Source organism: Rhinopithecus roxellana, chromosome 10 (genome assembly GCF_007565055.1).
Source record: "Rhinopithecus roxellana isolate Shanxi Qingling chromosome 10, ASM756505v1, whole genome shotgun sequence".
Lineage (NCBI taxonomy): Eukaryota > Metazoa > Chordata > Mammalia > Primates > Cercopithecidae > Rhinopithecus > Rhinopithecus roxellana.
The window spans coordinates 34,900,096-34,925,193 of NC_044558.1; the positions used below are offsets into that span (position 1 = coordinate 34,900,096).

The following is a 25,098-nucleotide window of genomic DNA, read 5'->3' on the forward strand; positions in this document are numbered from 1 at the left end:
TACTATTGCTGAGGCTTTCCAGTGCATTTTGCATTTCTCTAAGTGTGTCCTTCATTTCCAGAAGTTGAAATTTTTTAAAATTTAATGTTATCTATTTCACTGGAGATTTTTTCATTCATGTCCTATATCATGTTTTTGATTTCTTTGAGTTGGACTTTACCTTTCTCTGGTGCCTTCTTGAATAGCTTAGTAGTCAACCTTCTGAATTCTTTTTCTGGCACTTCAGCGAGATTTCATCTTGGTTTGGAACCATTGTTGGTGAGCTAGTGTGATCATTTGGGGGTGTTAAAGAACCTTGTTTTGTCATATTACCAGATTTGTTTATCTGGTTTCTTCTCATTTGAGTAGACTATGTCAGAGGGAAGATCTGGGACTCAAGGGCTGCTATTCAAATTCTTTTGTCCCACAGAGTGCTCCCTTAATGTGGTGCTCTCCACTTTCCCCTAGGGATGGGGTTTCTGAGACCCAAGCTGCAGTGATGGTTATTTCTCTTCTGGATCTAGCCACCCAGCAGAGCTACCAGGCTCTGGGCTAATACTGGGGAGTGTCTGCAAGAAGTCCTGTGGTATGATCTGTTTTTAGGTCTCTCAGCCATGGATACCAGCACCTGTTGTGGTGGAAGTAGCAGGATAGTGAAGTGGACTCTTTGAGGGTCTTGGTTGTATTTTTGGTTTTGTACTGGTTTTATGTTGGTTAGCCTCCAGGCAGGTGGTGGTGCTTTTAAGAGCACATCAACTGCAGTTATATAGGGAGAATATAAGCTTGCCCTAGGATGGAGTTTGGATAAATATTCAGATTTCTCAGGCAGTAGGCAGGGCCATAAAGCTCCCAAGGGATTATGTCCTTTGTCTTTGGAGTTACTCAGCAGTCCTATATAGCCTGCAGTGGCCAGTGGCAATCCACCTCCTTCAAAGAGTCTGTGGATTCTCTTGACTTTCCTGGTATGTTCCTGCAGTAGTTCTTGGGGCAAAAGTTCATGATGTGGGTCTCTGTCTGTCATGACGCTACTCTGTCTGTCTTAGTGGGAGTTGCAAGTCAGTCCTCCCTCCTATCTGCCATTTTCCTTTTTCTTACATATTAGTTTTAGTAGTACTTTTGTAGATTGCTTAGGATATTCTGCATAAACAGTCATCACCTACAGGTAGAAAAATTTTTACATTTTTTCAAATCTGTATTTTTTAATGTATTTTTTTTTTTTTTGCCTTTTATTACATTATCAAGGGCCTCCAAAAGACTTGTGAGTAAAAGAGATGAAAGGGGTCATTATTGGCTTATTTCCAATATTAGGGGGAATGTAATCAATATTTTTCATTAAGTGCAATGCTACCTGTAAGATTTTATAGATATTCTTTAACAAATTGAACTTTCCTTCCAAAAATTTTTAGACCAGCCCAGAAGGACAATTTTTAAAATTATTATTCATTTTTTTATTAATTTTAGATGAAGGTCTTGGTATGTTGCCTAGGTTGGACTCAAACTCCTGGGCTTAAGTGATCCTCCCACCTCAGCCTCCAAGTAACTAGGACTACAGGTATGCATCACTGTGCCCAGCTTTCTTCTAGTTTTAGTTTGTTGAGAGTTTTGACATGGATAAATGATGAGTTTTGTCAATATTTTTCTGCTTCTAATGAAAGAATCATATGGTTTTTATCATTTTTTGAAAACATGAAGAATTATATTGATTTTAGAATGTCATATAATCTTACATTTCTTGGATAAATCCTCCTTGTAATTGTTCTTTACATATATATTGATGTATTTGATTTGCTAATATTTTAGTTAAGGAAATTAAGGCTATCTTTATTACAGATATGATGCATAGGCTGGGTGCGGTGGCCCATGCCTGTAATCCCAGCACTTTGGGAGGCCAAGGCAGGCAGATCACCTGAGGTCAGGAGTTCAAGATCATACAGGCCAACATGGAGAAACCCTGTCGGTAGTAAAAATACAAAAATTAGCTGGGCATGGTGGCACACGCCTGTCATCCCAGTTACTTGGGAGGCTAAGGCAGGAGAGTCACTTGAACCCAGAAGGCAGAGGTTGCAGTGAGCCAAGATCACCCCATTGCACTCCAGCCTGGATGACAGAGCGAGACTCCATCTCAAAAAAAAAAAAAAGAAAAGAAAAGAAAGAAAGAAATATGATGCATAATAATAAAAAAAAAGTCTTTGTCAGTTTAAGGATTAAGATTATGCTGTTATCATAAAATGAATTGAGATCGTTCCTGCTCTCTCTTTTCTGAAATAATGTGTTTAAGAATGTTGTTATTTCCTTCTTAAATATGTGTTAGAATTCATCAGTGAAACCACGTGGGCCTGGAATAGTCTCTGAAGAAAGAGTTCAGTAATGATATTAGTTTTCCTTAATAGGTATAGGACACTTCAGATATTTTTTTTTTTTTAATTATACTTTAAGTTCTAGGGTACATGTGCATAACGTGCAGGTTTGTTACATATGTATACTTGTGCCATGTTGGTGTGCTGCACCCATCAACTCGTCAGCCCATCAATTCATCATTTATATCAGGTATAACTCCCAATGCAATCCCTCCCCCCTCCCCCGTCCCCATGATAGGCCCCGGTGTGTGATGTTCCCCTTCCCGAGTCCAAGTGATCTCATTGTTCAGTTCCCACCTATGAGTGAGAACATGCGGTGTTTGGTTTTCTGTTCTTGTGATAGTTTGCTAAGAATGATGGTTTCCAGTTGCATCCATGTCCCTACAAAGGACACAAACTCATCCTTTTTTATGGCTGCATAGTATTCCATGGTGTATATGTGCCACGTTTTCCTAATCCAGTCTGTCACTGATGGATATTTGGGTTGATTCCAAGTCTTTGCTATTGTGAATAGTGCCGCAGTAAACATACGTGTGCATGTGTCTTTATAGCAGCATGATTTATAATCCTTTGGGTATATACCCAGTAGTGGGATGGCTGGGTCATATGGTACATCTAGTTCTAGATCCTTGAGGAATTGCCATACTGTTTTCCATAATGGTTGAACTAGTTTACAATCCCACCAACAGTGTAAAAGTGTTCCTATTTCTCCACATCCTCTCCAACACCTGTTGTTTCCTGACTTTAATGATTGCCATTCTAACTAGTGTGAGATGATATCTCATTGTGGTTTTGATTTGCATTTCCTGATGGCGAGTGATGATGAGCATTTTTTCATGTGTCTGTTGGCTGTATGAATGTCTTCTTTTGAGAAATGTCTGTTCATATCCTTTGCCCACTTTTTGATGGGGTTGTTTGTTTTTTTCTTGTATATTTGTTTGAGTTCTTTGTAGATTCTGGATATTAGCCCTCTGTCGGATGAGTAGATTGCAAAAATTTTCTCCCATTCTGTAGGTTGCCTGTTCACTCTGATGGTAGTTTCTTTTGCTGTGCAGAAGATCTTAAGTTTAATGAGATTCCATTTGTCAATTTTGGCTTTTGCTGCCGTTGCTTTTGGTGTTTTAGACATGAAGTCCTTGCCCATGCCTATGTCCTGAATGGTATTACCTAGGTTTTCCTCTAGGGTTTTTATGGTATTAGGTCTAACATTTAAGTCTCTAATCCATCTTGAATTAATTTTCGTATAAGGAGTAAGGAAAGGATCCAGTTTCAGCTTTCTACTTATGGCTAGCCAATTTTCCCAGCACCATTTATTAAATAGGGAATCCTTTCCCCATTTCTTGTTTCTCTCAGGTTTGTCAAAGATCAGATGGCTGTAGATGTGTGGTATTATTTCTGAGGACTCTGTTCTGTTCCATTGGTCTATATCTCTGTTTTGGTACCAGTACCATGCTGTTTTGGTTACCGTAGCCTTGTAGTATAGTTTGAAGTCAGGTAGCGTGACGCCTCCAGCTTTGTCCTTTTGACTTAGGATTGTCTTGGCAATGCGGGCTCTTTTTTGGTTCCATATGAACTTTAAAGAAGTTTTTTCCAATTCTGTGAAGAAACTCATTGGTAGCTTGATGGGGATGGCATTGAATCTATAAATAACCTTGGGCAGTATGGCCATTTTCATGATATTGATTCTTCCTATCCATGAGCATGGTATGTTCTTCCGTTTGTTAGTGTCCTCTTTGATTTCACTGAGCAGTGGTTTGTAGTTCTCCTTGAAGAGGTCCTTTACATCCCTTGTAAGTTGGATTCTTAGGTATTTTATTCTTTTTGAAGCAATTGTGAATGGAAGTTCATTCCTGATTTGGCTCTCTGTTTGTCTGTTACTGGTGTATAAGAATGCTTTTGATTTTTGCACATTAATTTTGTATCCTGAGACTTTGCTGAAGTTGCTTATCAGCTTAAGGAGGTTTTGGGCTGAGACAATGGGGTTTTCTAAATATACAATCATGTCATCTGCAAACAGGGAAAATTTGACTTCTTCTTTTCCTAACTGAATACCCTTGATTTCTTTCTCTTGCCTGATTGCCCTAGCCAGAACTTCCAACACTATGTTGAATAGGAGTGGTGAGAGAGGGCATCCCTGTCTTGTGCCAGTTTTCAAAGGGAATTTTTCCAGTTTTTGCCCATTCAGTATGATATTGGCTGTGGGTTTGTCATAAATAGCTCTTATTATTTTGAGGTACATTCCCTCACTACCGAATTTATTGAGCGTTTTTAGCATGAAGGGCTGTTGAATTTTGTCAAAAGCCTTTTCTGCATCTATTGAGATAATCATGTGGTTCTTGTCTTTGGTTCTGTTTATATGCTGGATTACGTTTATTGATTTGCGAATGTTGAAGCAGCCTTGCATCCCAGGGATGAAGCCCACTTGATCATGGTGGATAAGCTTTTTGATGTGCTGCTGAATCCGGTTTGCCAGTATTTTATTGAGGATTTTCGCATCGATGTTCATCAGGGATATTGGTCTAAAATTCTCTTTTTCTGTTGTGTCTCTGCCAGGCTTTGGTATCAGGATGATGTTGGCCTCATAAAATGAGTTAGGGAGGATTCCCTCTTTTTCTATTGATTGGAATAGTTTCAGAAGGAATGGTACCAGCTCCTCCTTATACCTCTGGTAGAATTCAGTTGTAAATCCATCTGGTCCTGGACTTTTTTTGGTTGGTAGGCTATTAATTATTGCCTCAATTTCAGAGCCTGCTATTGGTCTATTCAGGGATTCAACTTCTTCCTGGTTTAGCCTTGGGAGAGTGTAAGTGTCCAGGAAATTGTCCATTTCTTCTAGATTTTCTAGTTGATTTGCATAGAGGTGTTTATAGTATTCTCTGATGGTAGTTTGTATTTCTGTGGGGTTGGTGGTGATATCCCCTTTATCATTTTTTATTGCGTCTATTTGATTCCTCTTTCTTTTCTGCTTTATTAGTCTTGCTAGCGGTCTGTCAATTTTGTTGATCTTTTCAAAGAACCAACTCCTGGATTCATTGATTTTTTGGAGGGTTTTTTGTGTCTCTATCTCCTTCAGTTCTGCTCTGATCTTAGTTATTTCTTGCCTTCTGCTAGCTTTTGAATGTGTTTGCTCTTGCCTCTCTAGTTCTTTTAATTGTGATGTTAGAATGTCAATTTTAGATCTTTCCTGCTTTCTCTTGTGGGCATTTAGTGCTATAAATTTCCCTCTACTCACTTCTTTAAATGTGTCCCAGAGATTCTGGTATGTTGTGTCTTTGTTCTCATTGGTTTCAAAGAACATCTTTATTTCTGCCTTCATTTCGTTATGTACCCAGTAGTCATTCAGGAGCAGGTTATTCAGTTTCCATGCAGTTGAGCGGTTTTGATTGAGTTTCTTAGTCCTGAGTTCTAGTTTGATTGCACTGTGGTCTGAGAGACAGTTTGTTATAATTTCTGTTCTTTTACATTTGCTGAGGAGTGCTTTACTTCCAATTATGTGGTCAATTTTGGAATAAGTGCGATGTGGTGCTGAGAAGAATGTATATTCTGTTGATTTGGGGTGCAGAGTTCTATAGATGTCTATTAGGTCCGCTTGGTGCAGAGATGAGTTCAATTCCCGGATATCCTTGTTAACTTTCTGTCTCATTGATCTGTCTAATGTTGACAGTGGAGTGTTGAAGTCTCCCATTATTATTGTATGGGAGTCTAAGTCTCTTTGTTAGTCTCTACAGACTTGCTTTATGAATCTGGGTGCTCCTGTATTGGGTGCATATATATTTAGGATAGTTAGCTCTTCCTGTTGAATTGATCCCTTTACCATTATGTAATGACCTTCTTTGTCTCTTTTGATCTTTGAGGGTTTAAAGTCTGTTTTATCAGAGACTAGGATGGCAACCCCTGCTTTTTTTTGTTCTCCATTTGCTTGGTAGATCTTCCTCCATCCCTTTATTTTGAGCCTATCTATGTCTCTGCATGTGAGATGGGTCTCCTGAATATAGCAGACTGATGGGTCTTGACTCTTTATCCAGTTTGCCAGTCTGTGTCTTTTAATTGGAGCATTTAGTCCATTTACATTTAAGGTTAATATTGTTATGTGTGACCTTGATCCAGCCATTATGATATTAACTGGTTATTTTGCTCGTTAGTTGATGCAGTTTCTTCCTAGCCTCGATGGTCTTTACATTTTGGCATGTTTTTGCAATGGCTGGTACCGGTTGTTCCTTTCCATGCTTAGGGCTTCCTTCAGGGTCTCTTGTAAGGCAGGCCTGGTGGTGACAAAATCTCTAAGCATTTGCTTATCTGTAAAGGACTTTATTTCTCCTTCACTTATGAAACTTAATTTGGCTGTATATGAAATTCTGGGTTTAAAATTCTTTTCTTTAAGAATGTTGAATATTGGCCCCCACTCTCTTCTGGCTTGTAGAGTTTCTGCCGAGAGATCTGCTGTTAGTCTGATGGGCTTCCCTTTGTGGGTAACCCGACCTTTCTCTCTGGCTGCCCTTAAGATTCTTTCCTTCATTTCAACTTTGGTGAATCTGGCAATCATGTGTCTTGGAGTTGCTCTTCTCGAGGAGTATCTTTGTGGTGTTCTCTGTATTTCCTGAATTTGAATGTTGGCCTGCCCTACTAGGTTGGGGAAGTTCTCCTGGATGATATCCTGAAGAGTGTTTTCCAACTTGGTTCCATTTTCCCCCTAACTTTCAGGCACCCCAATCAGACGTAGATTTGGTCTTTTTACATAATCCCATACTTCTTCCAGGCTTTGTTCATTTCTTTTTCTTCTTTTTTCTTTTGGTTTCTCTTCTCGCTTCATTTCATTCATTTGATCCTCAATCGCTGATACTCTTTCTTCCAGTTGATCGAGTTGGTTACTGAAGCTTGTGCATTTGTCACGTATTTCTCGTGTCATGGTTTTCATCTCTGTCATTTCGTTTATGACCTTCTCTGCATTAATTAGTCTAGCTGTCAATTCTTCCACTCTTTTTTCAAAATTTTTAGTTTCTTTGCACTGGGTACGTAATTCCTCCTTTAGCTCTGAGAAGTTTGATGGACTGAAGCCTTCTTCTCTCATCTCGTCAAAGTCATTCTCTGACCAGCTTTGATCCGTTGCTGGCAATGGGCTGCGCTCCTTTGCAGGGGGAGATGCGCTCTTATTTTTTGAATTTCCAGCTTTTCTGCCCTGCCTTTTCCCCATCTTTGTGGTTTTATCTGTCTCTGGTCTTTGATGATGGTGACGTACTGATGGGGTTTTGGTATAGGTGTCCTTCCTGTTTGATAGTTTTCCTTCTAACAGTCAGGACCCTCAGCTGTAGGTCTGTTGGAGATTGCTTGAGGTCCACTCCAGACCCTGTTTGCCTGGGTATCAGCAGCAGAGGCTGCAGATGATAGAATATTGCTGAACAGCGAGTGTACCTGTCTGATTCTTACTTTGCAAGCTTCCTCTCAGGGGTGTACTCCACCCTGTGAGGTGTGGGGTGTCAGCCTGCCCCTAGTGGGGTATGTCTCCCAGTTAGGCTACTCAGGGGTCAGGGACACACCTGAGCAGGCAGTCTGTCACTTCTCAGATCTCAACCTCTGTGTTGGGAGATCCACGGCTCTCTCCAAAGCTGTCAGACAGAGTCGTTTGCGTCTGCAAAGGTTTCTGCTGCTTTTGTTGTTGTTGTTGTTAACTGTTCCCTGTCCCCAGAGGTGGAGTCTACAGAGACAGGCAGGTTTCCTTGAGCTGCTGTGAGCTCCACCCAGTTCGAGCTTCCCGGCCTGCTTTGTTTACCTACTTAAGCCTCAGCAATGGCAGGCGCCCCTACCCCAGCCTCGCTGCTGCCTTGCGGTTAGATCACAGGCTGCTGTGTTAGCAATGAGGGAGGCTCCGTGGGCGTGGGACCCTCCCGGCCAGGTGTGGGATATATTCTCCTGGTGTGCCCATTTGCTTAAAGCGCAGTATTGGGGTGGGAGTTACCCGATTTTCCAGGTGTTGTGTGTCTCAGTTCCCCTGGCTAGGAAAGGGGATTCCCTTCCCCCTTGTGCTTCCCAGGTGAGGCGATGCCTCGCCCTGCTTCAGCTCTCGCTGGTCGGGCTGCAGCAACTGACCAGCACTGATTGTCTGGCACTCTCTAGTGAGATGACCCCAGTACCTCAGTTGAAAATGCAGAAATCACTGGTCTTCTGTGTCGCTCGCGCTGGGAGTTGGAGACTGGTACTGTTCCTATTCGGCTATCTTGCTCCACCCCCCAGATTTTTATCTTGTGTCAGTTTTTGTACATTTTGTTGTTCAATAAATGTGTTCATTTCATCAGAATTGGTCAATTTTTTGACATAAAATTGTTAATAATATTCCCTCATTATGCTATCCTGTTATCTATCCCAAGATAGAATGTCTATTCTATCTTAGTAATAACCACTTTTTTTGTTCTCAATAGTGACATTCATTATTTGTTTTTTCTTAAGTTAGTATAGCTAGGGTTTATAAATCTTTCTGAACTTTTCAAAGAAACAACTTTTGGCTCTGTTTTTCTATCATATTTCTCTTTCATTGATTTCTGCTCCTAACTTTATCATTTTCTTCCTTCTGTATACTCTTCTTGTGCTTTTCTCTTTTTATAATTTCTCAAGGGGATCTTCATTTATTTTATACCTTTCTTTTATTGTAAAAGAATTATTTAAAGCCATATATTTCTCTGTCAGTACTAGTTTAGTTGCTTTCTACATATTTTGATATGTTGTATTTTTTAGTTGTTATTCAATTCAAAGTACATTCCAATTCTTATTATCACTTCTTTTTTGTCCTGTAGCTTATTTAGCATTGTGTTAATTTTCACATTTTAGGATGTTTTCTAGACACATTATTGTTTTCTAATTAATTTTCCTTTGTGGTCAGAGAACATCCTCTGTATAATTTCAATCCTCTTGAAATTTACTAGACTTATTTTATACCCCAGAATATAGTTCCTTTATGAACCTACCATATGTACTTGAAACGAATGTGTATTCAGCTGATTATATTCTGTTCTGTAAATGGCAATTAGAATAAAATGATTAATAATGTTCAACTCTCTTATATGTCTGCTGAGTGTGTGTTTGCTTGTTCTATTACTTGCTGAGAGTGGGATTTGAAGTCTCCAAATATGTTCATGGAGTTATTTCTCCTTTTAATTTTGTCAATCTTTGTTTCATGTATTTTGTTGCCTTATTATTAGATGCATACACATTTATAGTTGTTATATCTTCCTGATGGATTGACAGTTTTATCAGATCAAACTTCCTTATTTATCTCTGATAACACTTTTTGTCTTAAAGTCTACTTGATATTAAATAGCCACTTCAGCCTTTCTGTTTGCATGCCATCTCTGTTTCCATTTAATTTCAATGTATCTACATCTTCATATTTAAAATTCATCTCATATGGACATAAAATAGTTGAGCCTTGCTTTGTTTTTAATTTCTAAAAATTTCTGCCTTTTTTTTTTTTTTTTTTTTTGAGATGGAGTCTCACACTGTCCTAGGCTGGAGTGCAGTGGTGCGATCTTGGCTCACTGCAAGCTCCGCCTCCTGGATTCATGCCATTCTCCTGCCTCAGCCTCCTGAGTAGCTGGGACTACAGGCGCCTGCCACCACACCCGGCAAATTTTTTGTATTTTTAGTAGAGATGGGGTTTCACCATGTTGGCCAGGAAAATTTCTGCCTTTCAACTGGAGTTAAAAGGATTGGAGTGCATGGGTACACTATCCATACAACTGGACTGTATGGATTTTTAATATTTAATGCAATTATTGACAGGGTTAATTAGGTCTGCCTTTTTATTATTTGTTTTCTGTATGTCAATCTCTATATATTTTTCTTTCCTTTGTTTCTTCTTTCCTTTTATCTTTTAGCTTATTTGAATAACTTTTAGAATTGTATTTTAATTTACCCATTGCTTTTTAGCTATATCTCCTTGCATTAAATTTTAGGGGTTGCTGTAAGAATTAAAATATATATCCTTAACTTTTCATAGCATAGTTAAAATAAATAGTATGCCAATTCATGTTAATGTAACAATTTTTATAGCAATGGAGGATATTTCATTTATTGTCACCTTAGTCTTTTATGCTATAATTTTTATGTGTATTACATATATCTATCGTACTAAATCCCATAAGACCATGTTTTAATATTTGCTTTAAACAATCATATGTATTTTAAAGAAACTAGAGGAAACACTGGTTTTTAAAATGTATCCACATATTTGCCTATATAGCCAATCAGTTGCTGAGTCCTTTTGGATCTTTCTTTTTAAATGTGTCCTGTGACTTTATTTTTCTTTTTACTCCTGTTGTCTTATTTGTCCCTCTAATAACCTCATGACTAGACCATGCTTCTTAACTAATCACTATTCCTTCAGACTTTTTGTTTTTGTTTTTTTGAGACAGGATCTCTGTCATTCAGGCTGGAGTGTAGTGGCATGATCAAGACTGACTGCAGCCTCAACCTCCGGTGCTCAAGTGATTCTGCCACTTTAGCCTCCTGAGTAGCTGGGACTACTGGCGCACAGCACCATGCTCAGCTAATTTTTATATTTTCTGTAGAGTCAGGGTTTTGCCCATGTTGCCCAGGCTGGTCTGGAACGCCTGAGCTCAAGCGATCCACCCATCTCGGTCCCCCAAAGTGCTGTGATTAGAGGTGTGAGCCATGACACCCAGCCCACCTCCTTCAGACTTTCTATTATCAACTCCTCTTTCCCAAACATTGTGAAGGGGAAGGGGGAAAAAAGGAAATGCAATGAAGAGTTCCTGAGTCCCTGAGAGTCAACACGTATAAGTTACCTCAATAAATTGCCAGAAAATAGAGGCTATCTTAGACAGTTTTATATTCTATGCATTGTCTTGTACTAGGCCTTTCACAAAGAGGGCACTCAATGAATATTTATTAGATTGTTGAATGAACAAAGAGGCTCTTTTATTCCTACCCATAATGAGGGAGAACCTGTGTTGCTGAGACAAAGTTATCACTCTGCAAACTGATAATGACAACTAACAAGAGATGTAGTTAATGATGCATTATTGCTTGTCAGTGAAAACACATAAGTAACAAACAAACAAATCTCTTTTACTTTGTGCATAAAATAAAGAATGATTATAGCCAGTTAAGAGAATCCTATTGGAAAGGGGATGAAAAATTATGAATTGTCCAGAAATTAGTCCATCATATCATACCGTACCAATTACAAGGCATTTTAATTTCAGAATGAAAAGAGCTAAAAAAACCTATATTTAAGACATTAAATTTATCACCTAGTATCATTGCCATAAACATCACATCAGCTTATGAATGTCTCCAAGTACTAGTTTTATTTTCTAAAAGATGCAAACTGAGATGCTACCTAGTATTTCCTTTCTTTTTCGTTTTCCTTTCCTGCTTTTCATGTTCTTGTTATGGAAGCTGGTACATTTTATGCTCATTCATCTGCTAAACTTGTAAATTGACAGGAGATTTCTTAAAATGACAAATAGGAAGGGGTCTCAGGTTAATTCAACAGCTGGATTTCTATAATAACTCTAACCTGCTAGGGAAAATGAGCTATGTGACACTAAAGAGAAAAGGAGCACAGATTTAATTAAAACTGGCTCAGGATGGAAACTTGAATGAATTGCAGTTTCAGAGCATAACAGAACTCAGGACCCAAATTTCCTAAGGGAACTGTCAATAATAAAGATGCAGTTACCTGAACTGACTGCTCACAAGAGCAAACTTGTTTTGATGATGCCACGTGCTGTTTCCCAGGGCATAATGATTTGGCAGAGAAATAACCTGGCAGACTGCACTGAAAATAGCCGCATTATAATTACATTGTTACTTTCTACACATCTGATAATGAGGTAATACCTGATCTGCAAAAATTAATCATGCATCTAGAGAGTTCTATGTCAAATGTCACATGAATGAAATTTCTATTCAGTAGATACAACCTAGTCACAAACACTTCTTGGTAGCTGAGTTCAAAATTCAATTTTGGATGTAAGAAACCAAATTTGCCATTTAGTCTACATTGCTATTCTTATTAGATCAAAAAGGAAACTTTTAATCTCCTGAAAGGGCATGTTCACATGCTGACCCCACTGTGACCTGAATGGATTTGAGGGGTGACTAGAGGTTGCGTGATTCTTCGGGAACTCTTGCCAGAGTCCAGTTGCATTTATACTGTTAATCAAATCCCCTATGTCAGTTTCATACTGCTACCCTAGCAAATTACAACACACTCAGTAGTATAACACACAAGTTTAACATTTTGTAACTATGGAGGTCAGAAGTAAAAAATGGGTCCACAAGGCTGCCTAGGAGGTACTAGGTAACAATCCATTTTCTGGCCTATTACAGTTTTTAGAGGTTACCTCCACTCCTTGGTTCAAGGAGCCTTCTTCTGTCTTCCAAGTCAGCAGGGTAGCATCTTCCTTCCTCTCTGAACTCTGTTTCCAGCTCCATATCTTCTTTCCATGTCTCTGACCTACCTATTTCTCTGTTACAAGTACCCTTGTGAATACCCAGATACCTCAGGATAATCTCCCCATCTGAAGATACTTAACTTAATCTCATCTACAGTGTCTCTTTAACCATGTATGTAACGTATTCACAGGTTCTGGGGATTTTGGATGTGGATATCTTTGGGAGGGCAATTATTCAGCCTACCACACCTCCCAAATAGTCAAGGGCCTCTAGAGAAAGAAAAATTAGAGCGACAGAGAGACATTTAGTTATGATTTGGCTGACATGATTATGGAGGCTGAGTAGTCTCAGATCTGCAGCCCCCCGTACAAGATCCCCAGTAAGCTGGGGACCCAGGAGAGTTGATAGTGTAGTTCCAGCCTGAGTCCAAAGGTCTGAGAACCAGGAGAGCCAGTAGTGTAAGTTCCAGTCTTAAAGCTGGCAGTATTGAGACTCAAGGGTCTATTTTTCATTTCAAGTCCAAAACCAGGAAAAGACCAAAGTTTCAGCTCATGCAGTCAGGCAGAAGATGTTCCCTCTTATTCAGTCTTTTTGTTCTATTGAGTTATTTAACTGATTGGATGAGACCCACCCGCATTAGAAAAAGCAATCTGCTTTACTCAGTCTGTTGATTCAAATGTTAATCTCATTCAGAAACACCTTCACAGTCATGCCCAGAATAATGTTGAACCAAATATCTGGGCATCCTATGCCCTCATCAAGTTGACCCATAACAGTTAACCATCACAAGGGCAAAAAGATTTGCAGTAGTAATTGGCTACCTTTAGTACCAAGTTTCAGTAATTCTTGCCACTTTCCTGATGTTGGGATAGCTCTATCCAGTGTATTGTGCTCAGCTATGAGTTTCACAAAAAAACCCACAGAGTGGCTTATATCAATTAAGGAATATTTCTGCCTCATACAAGAGGACTCCAAGCACAGGCAGTCCATACTTTCTCATTTTCTCTTCTTTTCCTCCCTTCTCTTCCATCCTTAGGGGTGGCTGATGCATCTCAGGTATCCCTCCAGGATTTCAGGCAGGAAGAAGAACAGAAGGGGAAGCAGCAATAGTCTTTCACTTATATCCCATTCACCAGAACTGAGTAACAGGACCACCTGGGGCTTCCAGGGATTCAGGGATATAAGAAGGATTTCACTTTCTTGTTTTTGCAGGGCAGGAAAGGAAACATGAAAGGAGAAAGTCAGCAACTCAAGTATCTTCTACAATAACCAAGAATTCTAAGCCTTAAACTTCCCTCCTTATCACTCAGTGACTGAATAAGACTGGCCGTCTTATAGTTTAAAAACATGTCCCTTTGCTCACCTAATTTTTCATCAGAATTCCCAATAGGCAAATAAAAATAACCACAGTGTGTTTATGCATCATCAAAATCACAAAGATTTTAAAAATAAAATAGTTTAAACAGACCCAAGTAATAGTTATGATTGTAGTTTTCTTCTAAGCAAATTGATTTTTTTAATCAATTGATCAATTGATTTTTTAAAAAAATCAATTTGATTTTTTTAAAAAAATTAAAGCAACTGAATTAAGTTATCACTCTTTAGGACAGTGTCTGGTGTGTTGGTGTGTAGGTGCACATCACGTCCTCATGAAAATGGCCGTAGATCCAGGGCAGCCATTGAGCCCTACATGTCCATGGCTCCTGTCTCCTGTTGATAGGTTTGATGAAACCCTATTCTCCAATGTGTACCCACTCCTTGGCCAGAGTTGACTCATCTAGGAATGGACAACTGATGAAAATAGTCAGTTTTTTTGGCCTAGGAATTTTAAAATTGGAACAGAAAGAGTACATTTAGTTTCTTCCTGAATGACTGAATTCTAACACACAGAATCAGGGAGCTACTGTTCTCCATGTTTTGTATGTTGACTGGGATCAGAGAAAGCTAGTCCTCAGAGAAAGAAAACAATGAAATTGAAGGTCAGAATGGAGCATGGACAAAACCTAGATCATTCTAGATTATTCTTGGAGCCCAGCCACATTCCTGGGCTTGGCTTGGTTACTGACCTTTAGTCATTATGAGAATACTGGGGTTAGTTCAATGTAATGCTCTGCTATTTATAATTAGATATAACTATAAAATGTAGGATTATTGCCTATGCATAAAAATTATGTCTGTAAAAGGGCCAATCACCGTGGCTCACACCTCTAATTCCAGCACTTTGGGAGGCCAAGGCGGGCGGATCACCTGAGGTCAGGAGTTTGAGACCAGTCTGGCCAACATGGTAAAACCCCATCTCTACAAAAAATATAAAAATTAGCTGGGCACGGTGGCGGGCACTTGTAGTCCCAGCCACTAGGGAGACTGAGGCAGGAGAATCCCTTGAACCCGGGAGGCAGAGGTTGCAGTGAGCTGAGATTGCACCACTGCACTCCAGCCTGGGTGACAGAGTGAGACCCTGTCTCAAAAAAAAAAAAAATAATAATAATAATAATAATAATAATAAAATAAACCATAACCATTGCTTGCATTAAGTATTTCTAAACTTCAATTAGTAAACAATGGTGAGTAAAAGTAAGCCTAGGATTATAAAGCCTTTTTGTTTTTGTAAAACCGAGGTCACGCCATTGCACTTCAGCCTGGGCAACAGAGTAAGACTCCATCTCAAAAAAAAAAAAAGAAAAGAAAAAAAAGTCTGTAAAAGGATTACTTCTGTTAGAGGAAATTACTTTGATTAACTGAAAGGCATAGTTAAAACCTCTGGCCTATAATTAATCAAATTGTAGTCTCATTTCTTCATCAATTTCTAATGCATCATACAGTATATCAAAATATGATAAAGTATTCGAAATAGCAATGGTAAAATTCAGAATATATTCATAAAATCTAGAGGAGTGCCACACATCAAGAAGGAAACATAAAATATTTTACAGAAATTAAATGTGTTAATTTTACACTTAATTTAAAACCTCTGGGATAGACTATAGAGAGAGCTTTTGTATAATATAGAGAGATTACTATGGGAAGGTTTGGTTTCAGTTTTGCTAAATTTGAAAATTAAGATATGCCATATTTATATTTCTTACAGGAAACCATCTTTTAGTATTTGATGCAAAAATAATTTTATCAGCCTTACTTTTAATATCTAATTTTAAGATGCTGAAATCTGACAGTTCTGATACTAATTATGTCTTATTTAAAATATAGCTATACTATAAAACACTAAATCCTGGGTCTGTGTTGGTGAGAGATTGTACCGTGTAACATATTACACTGCTAATTCGTAATGTTTCTTTGTGAAATTGCAAGCAGGGCCATCTCAAACATCTTGTTAATGAGCCTTTTCCTGCCTCTCCTGGGAATGCAGATGGGGTTTGCTTCTAGCCCTTCTGGAGGCAAATAAAGAAATAGAACTGACTAGGTTATAAACCCAGATGAAATCCTCATATGAGAAAATTCTCATTTGTGCCATCTGTTCGGGCTGAACGGGAGATGAAATATAAGGTGTCATTGCCACAATCCCTAGAGGACTGTCACCAAGTGATCTTCCTTCAAATTTGCCTTCAACTTATCACGAGCTGCTTTAATTATTTTCCAGTATGTTCACCATAATGTCATCAGCCTTCACTTTCCCCTTGGTTTTTAAATGCATCTGTGACACAGCTGAACAGCTCTTTTCTTGAAATGTGTATCTCTGCCATGAAACTTTCTCAACACCCTTTCAAAATTTTGTCTTTCTTTTTTTTTTTAATAAAATGTAGCTTTTATTGGGTAAAGGAAAAAAGAAATTCAGCTGCATGATAGAAAGATTCCAGTTTGATCAAAGTGTAACAAGTCTTCCTATTTGCATGAGAGGAGCCTCACTAGTCCACAGGGAGCATTTGGGAACGACTGCTTCAACGGGTTGGTTCTCACTCTCGCGTACATTATCAGCTTCTGGTCAGTCCCAAGAGGTAAGGGCGGAGGGCATGATGGTTCTCACAGAGCTACTTTATAAATAAACTCTATGTGACTTTTCCAGGAGTCTCTTACATTCTTTTATTTTAAAAGATCCGAGCAGAAAATAGAACAGAGGACCATTAAGTGGTGTTGTGTGGTTGTGTGATACATGAAACGGCCTGGTCTATGGAATTGTGATGGGTAACAGAAACAGCATGATTAGGCATTATGTGAAGAGCATGACACACTTCCACCATGGCCTGTCCAATTGGTGTGAGTAAACTGTCCCTGTTTTTCTATGCATTCATAGGCGTGAGCCCCGATGTAATCCCGCTTAGTCTGGATGAGGTTGTCTGGGAGCATCTTGTGTCTGTACCCATCACAGAAGGGGACAGCAGTGGCGAAACAGGGCATGGGAATGCTGGCTCAGACCCCGGTGCTGACCACCTGCTACCAGCAGTCCTGGCAGTTTTCAACAGCCAACTTAAAGAAGTCTCTAATAATAGGTTCTCAAGTTCTAGGTGTTGATGAAATGCATCCTTTATCTTTCCTAGAAATACACTTCTGATGATGCAGCCTCCCTCCTCCACATCAGGACAATATGACCATAATTGAGGGTCCAACCAAATTCACTGGTTGCCTGTCTTAGCAGTGTAAAGCCTTGAGCGTAAGAGATGATCTTGGAAGCATAGAGGTCATTCCGAATGTCTGCCAGGAATGATTTCTTATCATCATCAAACTAATTCTTTTGGGGACCCTTCAGCTTTTTGCTAACTTGAATTCTTTCATCCTTCAGAGAGGATAAGCACTGAACAAAGACAGCTTTTCCACTGAGGGTGACAGGAATGCCATCTTCCAGGGTGGAGATGGTGGTCCACTTCCTGGTGCCCTTCTGTTCCACGCTGTCCCTGATCTTTGGCAGCAAGTATTTGCCATCAGTATCTTAGAATATCGGCTGTGATTTCAATCAAGAATGAATGGAGCTCTGTCTTATTCTAGTCCTCAAAGGCCTCTGTCATCTTGTTTTGATTTCAATCAAGAATGAGTCGAGCTCTGTCTTATTCCAGTCCTCAGAATCATATGCCATCTTGTTTTGCTCCATGCCCAGCACCTGTTTCATCAGGTGGTAAGCTCCACTGATCAGCTGCATAGCCACATACTCTATCCTATTGTACACCATCTTTACAAAGTGGCCTGCTCCCTCCTCTCCTATCCACTCAGAGGAAAGTTTTTCAGTTTTCTTTTGCAGTGATGCCTTGGAAGATTGTCTTGATAGGGGCCAACTTCTTTGTTCCCTCTTGGCATGAGTTATAGGCCATACTGGGATCCTTTTCCTCCAGCACTAACTTTGCTCTCCACAGATAAAATTTCCTTGGCCTTGTGGTCTCTACATCGTCTTGTGGCATCCCTATATTCGGAATTTCCTCCATCAATGATAATGTCACCAGTGTGCAACAATGATACTAATTTTTTCACGAAATCATCAACAGCTTGACCAGCCTTCACAAGAAAGACGATACGCCTGTGGCTTTTTCAGCTTGGAGACCATTTTTTTCAAGGACTGAACACCAACATCTTTGGTCCCTTTGCCTTGTTGCCAAGGAATCATCAACTTTGGAGACTGTACTATTAAAAGCACAAGCCACAAAGCCATGGTCATTCATGCACAAAATTAAGGTCTGGCCCATGAAAGCCAGTCCAATCAGTGTTATGCCAGTTTGGGCCATGGTGGAAGCATCAGACAGAGTGGAATTGGAGTGGGAAAAGTGTGGAGTGCTCACGGCTCACAGGCAAGTGAAGGATATACCAGCTGCCAGAGTTTTGTCTCTTTAGATGCCTCTTTTTCCTCCCTCACCTGCTAAATAGAAATATTTTTGAAACTTTTATCCTTAGCCATTTATAGAAGCTTAATCTCTGTACTTTCTCCCACGAAGAACACATCTACTTCTTCAGTGTCGGTGACATCTTTGTGCCAATTTCCAAATCCTCCCATAAGTATTTTTCTTCTATTCTCTGACCAGCCACCTTGACACTTCCAACTGGATTGGCCGTTCAAATTTAAAAAACTGCAAACCTCACATATCTTTGAGCCCCAAAGCATTTATCTTTATGTCTTTCCTACTACTATTAATGGCAATGCTATATTCACAGTCTCATAGGTTTCAAAAAGGAAATAGCTTTTGATTTTGCCTTCTCTTTCTCTTCTCCTAGTTCTGGTTAGTCTTTCTTTGTAATTTTGTCCCCATTTGTTTATTCCTTTTTATTCCAGTTTTTTGCCACCATTATGTGGCCTTCATAACATTACATTTAGACTATGGCAATTGTTAGGGGATGTCCCTATGTTTCATGACTGTTCACTGCTGCCAGCGAGGCTGAAGCTGCAGTTGTACCTTGGTTACCATGGCACTGCTCCATAACCCAGCCACTATAAGGCAGATGTACTATAAAGACTTTCCAAGTTCAAGACATGAATCCCAGGAGATTTTCCCTTGACTAAATCCTGTGCTTACTTTAGCATAACACTTCAGAGGCCAGATTCAATGGGAGAAAACAATAGAGAGAACTTCTTGATGTTGCTGGCCTTCTGCAAGGCAGAGGCTTTGCTGCCTTCTTGCAACTTGACCATAAATCAGACTAAATGTCTTTCAGTGGATAGGGGGTGGTTCTAATGGGATGAAGACACAAGTTACTTAATAGTCTTTAGAGATAGTCCATTACTTTTTGCTTTTCCGTCTACCCAAGTCTTCAAATAAAACTTATTGGAGAGCTTTGGTGGGTAGGTAATGACTATTTGTAAGATGAGCAGATTACTGTAAGATTATTTATAAGATTATTAATAAGTACAATAATATTTCTATTCATTACTTATAATAAATAACATATTATTAAATATACATGGCTGGGCATGTAGCTCACTCCTGTAATCCCAGCACTTTGGAAGACCGAGACAGGCAGATCACTTCAGGTCAGGAGTTCAAGACCAGCCTGGCCAACATGGTGAAACCCCATCACTACTAAAAATACAAAAATTAGCTAGGTGTGGTGACACACACCTGTAATTGCAGTTATTCAGGAGGCTGAGGCAGGAGAATCACTTAAACCCGGGAGGCAGAGGTTCTAGTGAGTTGAGATTGCACCACTGCACTCTAGCCTGGGCAAAAGAGTGAGACACTGTCTCAAAAAATACATATGTGTGTGTGTGTGTGTGTGTGTGTGTATATGTATAATATATAAGAAATACTCATTATTTATGACATCAGTTATAAGATGAATAATAAAGAAAGCTTTGCATTCCCTTCTTCTATTCTTTGTACTATCTGTATTGGATAAGAATAACTCATCAGATGGTTCTTAACCTACCAAATAAAACAGGCATTGGCACATCTTATTAATAGAAACAATCACTTATCAAATATGTTCTAAAGTTATCACTGTGGAACATGCCCTTCTGAAATTAAACAGAGCTAAACAATTTCTGGTATTAATTTGGTTTACACACTTAATCCTATAGCTTTCTGTCTGATAAACCTCCTTCTCTATCTTCTAATTCTATGGTTTGTCGAGGAAAAGGAAGTTAAGCCTTAATTATTGAATTAGCTTATACGTTTTTCTTTAGGAAACAGACACATTTACTAAGAACATGCTAGTTATGGGTACTACCATGTGAGATGTAAATAGCAGCTCCATTAATTCAGAAGTTTTACTATTTCTTTCATGCAATAGTAAAATGTATTGTTTTTTCAAAATTCTATTTAAGACCCTGTTTCCCCTGGTCAGATGAATCTAACTAATCATTTTAACATTTTTGAAAAGCACACTGATTAGCAAAGTAAAGCTTGGGCTTAAAATCTAAACTAGGAGAATTTCTCTTTTCCATTGTAAAATAACTTTTAAAAAAATTTGTATAAATGACTGAAGTACAAATGCAGTTCTGTTACACGTATAGGTTGTGTAGTGGTTAATTCAAAGCTTTAGGGCATCCATCACCCAGATAATGTACATCAAACCCACTAATTACTCATTATCCCCCCACGTAAAATAACCTTCCCTATAGTTGATTATTTGAAAAATCTGAATGTATCTTACAATCAATGTCAGATGAAATTTGCTGCCACCAGGGAGAAGGTAAGTTGATAAGTAGTTGTCAATGACTAAACACATACAAATTTAACAGATGTACAGGCTATTGATCATCCAATTGTCACCTAAATTAAGAGCCTACATGAATAACATCACATTCTGGTAAAGTTTTAATGAACTGCATATCCCTGTCACTTAAAACTTTTTCTAAAATAAATATTATGGTGCAGTCTTAAAGTTATTTTGTATTAGGAAGGCTATCTGTTTTAGTTCAGGTGACATATTGAAAGGCTGCAGAAAATTTGGGAGAATAGGTGGAGAATTTCCTAAGATAGCAGAGGTTGATACACCCAATGTAAGCATCATAAAAGGCACCCACAGCATCAAATGTCTATTTGTTGAAAGGTTGCAGCTGGCTTATAAGACAAACTACCTCCCAGTGGTATATCATTTAATTACCAGAAGTAAAACTACAAATTTGGCTAAGTAGAGAGTTCAAATGAATCCCTGGTACTGTTTAGGATGTCTCATGGTTGTGAGTAAGCCTGTGAATAGTGGAGTGGAATGCCACTTGATGTTGCACATGACTGCCAAGGGCCAGCAGTGACTTAGAATAATCTTTACTTCCTAGATATTAAGAAGGCTTAGACCAATCTTTCTCAATGTATGTTGGTGGGCTACATTAGAATTAGCTGAGATGCTTGTTTACAATTGATTGCATCCCTGGGGTCTCCTGCTCCTCCTCAAGGTCATAATATGGAAGGTAGGAGGCAGGAATGTGCATTTTAACATTTGAAGGCTGTCATCCTTAAACTCCTGTGAGTAGTCCCGAAAAATAAAGTGGAATGCAAATATATGTACCATTTATGGTTATTAAGCTAAAAAGAATACTTTTGAACATTTAATATATATTTTAAGTAAAAAAAAAAACTGTTGTTGTGAATCTTACCATCAATGAATGGTATTTTACAATTAAAGAATGGTAATATTTTAACAATAGTGAGCTTACAAGTCTTAAAAAAGAAGGATGACTGATATGGCTATGCCCCATATACATGCTCTAAACTAAGCCACCCTACTCAACAACAGCATGAGGTCCAAGGTGCACCCTGTGGAACTGGGAAAACAGTTCATTTGTTCGAGGATGTGGTCAAAGTCACCTAAGTTTTGCCAAATTTTTAAACATTGCTTAGGAAAAAACTTCATAGTGAGAACAGAGTAGGATAAATGTAAATCACTCAGGCAACTGCTTGGCAGGGTAAGTATGGGTAAAATGCTCTCAAACAGGATGATTTTACACCTCAGAAGACATTTTTGGTTGTCACACTGGTGTGAAGGAGAGAGGAGATACTGGTAGCCAGAAATGCTGCTAAACATCTTTCAATGCACAAAAGAAGCCCCAACAACAAAGAATTACCTGGCCCAAAACGTCAGTGGTGTCAAGGTTGAAAATCTCTATTCTTGAGAATAACCTTCTGTAACCACCAGATTTTCAGGGCTATTCTGGACAAAGAAATAGAAAAGAAGCCCAAGAGTACAATGTCTGTTTTCTTTCAACAACAGAACAAAGCCATCTGTTAGAAGAATACAGTAGAGAAGAACCAAAGTCCTGACCATTATGCCGAAAACATTCTTTTGTCTCATAAACTGAAAGAAATTCTCAGATTGGCCAGTGATATTCACAAAAGGGCAACATGTCAGTTTGAAAACTGAGATTCATTGAAGAAAATTCAGCAGGAGACAGATGAGACAACAACAACAAAATAATGAAATGTCAAAAAGGGAGAGGACGGAAACCCATGATAGAAACAGCAAAAATTACAATAAAGACATAAGTAGCTGCTTTGCTTATGTAGAATAACGTGTACACTAAGGGCTCAAAATAGAAATGAAATAACAACATGAATAACAGCTACTGTCATATTCTATGTTACCTAATTTAATCCTGACAATATCACTATTGGATGGATATCAGTGTTCCTGTTTTCAAAATGAGAAAACTAAGGTATTAAAACTGAACCCCTTCCTTAAATCATATACAAAAATCACTTCAAGATATATTAAAGACCTAAGTGTAAAACCTAAAACTGTAAAATCTCTGAAAGATAACCTAGGAAATGCCATTCTGAACATAGGCTCTGCAAAGATTTTTTGACAAAAACACCAAAAACAATTGCAACAAAAACAAAAATTGACAAGTGGGACCTAATTAAACTAAAGAGCTTCTCCACAGCAGAAGAAACTATCAACAGGGTAAACAGACAACCTACAGATTGGGAGAATATATTTGCAAACTATGCATCCAACAAACATCTAATATCCAGAATCTATAAGGAACTTAAACAAATAAACAAACAAAAAACAACTCCATTAAAAAATGAACAAAAGACATGAACAGACACTTTTCTTTTGTGTTGTTGTTTAAACATTTTTTTAAACTTTTATTTTAGGTTTGAGAATGCATGCGCAGGTTTTGTTATGTAGGTAAACTCATGTTACAGGGGTTTGTTATACATATTACTTCATCATCCAGGTACTAAGCCTAGTACCCTATAGTTTATTTGTCTGCTAGTCTCCTTCCTCTCTTTCTCCACCCTCAAATAGGCCCCAATGTCTGTTGTTCCTTTCTTTGTTTTCATGAATTCTCATCATTTAGCTCCCACTTGTACGTGAGAACATGTGGTATTTGGTTTTCTGTTTCTGCATTAGTTTGCTAAAGGTAATGGCCTCCACCTCCATCTATGTTCCCAAAAAAGACATGATCTTGTTCTTTTTTATGGCTATACAGGGTTTTGTGGTATACATGTGCCACATTTTCTGTATCCAGTCTGTCACTGATGGGCATTTAGGTTGATTCTGTGCCTCTGCTATTGTGAATAGTGCTGCACTTAACATGGGTGTACATGTATCTTTATGGCAAAACGACTTACATTCCTCTGGGTATATACCCAGTAATGAGACTGCTGGACCAAATGGTAGTTCTGTTTTTAGCTCTTTGAGAAATCACTATACTGCTTTCCACAATGGTTGAACTAATTTACACTCCCACCAACGGTGTATAAGTGGCACTTTTCAAAAGAAGACATATATGTGGCTAACAAACATATGTTAAAAAAAAGCTTAACATCTCTAATAATTAGAGAAGTGCAAATCAAAACCACAATGAGATACCATCTCATACCAACCAGAATGGCTATTATTAAAAAGTCAAAAAATAACAGTTGCTGCGAAGATGTTAGAGAAAAGAGAACACGTATACACCGCTTGTGGGAATGTAAATTAGTTTAACCATTGTAGAAAGCAGTGTGGCAATTTCTCAAAGAACTTAAATCAGAACTAGCATTTGACCCAGCAATCCCATTACTGGGATGTATCCAAAGGAATATAAATCATTCTACCATAAAGATACATGCACACATATGTTCACTGCAGCACTAATCACAATAGCAAAGACATATAAATACTCATCAACAGTAGACTGGATAAAGAAAATGTGATATATATATGTGTGTATATATATGTGTGTATATATTTACATACATGTATACACACACACACACACACACACACACCCCATGGAATACTACACAGTCATAAAAAAGAATGAGATCATGTCCTTTGGAGCAACATGGATGGAGCTGGAGGCCATTGTCCTAAGCAAACTGATGCAGGAACAGAAAATCAAATACTGCATGTTGTCACTTATAAGTAAGAAGAAGGGAGAAATAGACACTACTTGAAGGTGGAGGAAGGGAGGAGGGAGAGGATAAAAATCTTACCTATTATCCTTGGAAGCAGTGGCAGTGAGGTGAGTTGAGAATCTAGTGCTTCAGCAACTAACAGCCACGATGGCAGTGTGAGTGATATGTATCACATAGCGGTAGGGCACAGCTTTGTGTCCTAAGCAGATATTCCTGTCAGGGCCTTGTCCATGTTCTCTGCTGGGTAGGCCCCCATTTCCATTCAATTTTTAAAGGTTGATTCTCCAGCATTTTTATCATATCAGTAAAATTCTCCTATTTTTCCAATAACTTATTTTCATCTTAAATTAGCTAGGATCAGTTTCAGTGGCTTGCAAGCAAGAGGGCTGATAGCTTCAGTACTGGAAGGGGAAGATCGGATAACTCTTCTAAGTTATACATGGGGTTGGAATTTGAAATAAAATGTGAACAACTATCTCACCTCTCCCGTTTCAGGGGATTGCCGCTCTGACCATGAGGTGTTGTTTTCAAGCCAGTGATCCTGGGATGAGGAGGAGAAAGGCAATGGAGAGGGAAATGACAGAAGCCTAGATAATACTTATCTGGCATTCAGTGGATTTACATTTCCT

General features: G+C 38.7%; 1 pseudogene; it reads right to left on the bottom strand.

Moving 5' to 3' along the window:
• Nucleotides 1–16,907: 16,907 nt before the first annotated feature.
• LOC104661853 lies at nt 16,908–18,415 on the bottom strand (annotated as a pseudogene).
• Nucleotides 18,416–25,098: the final 6,683 nt, after the last annotated feature.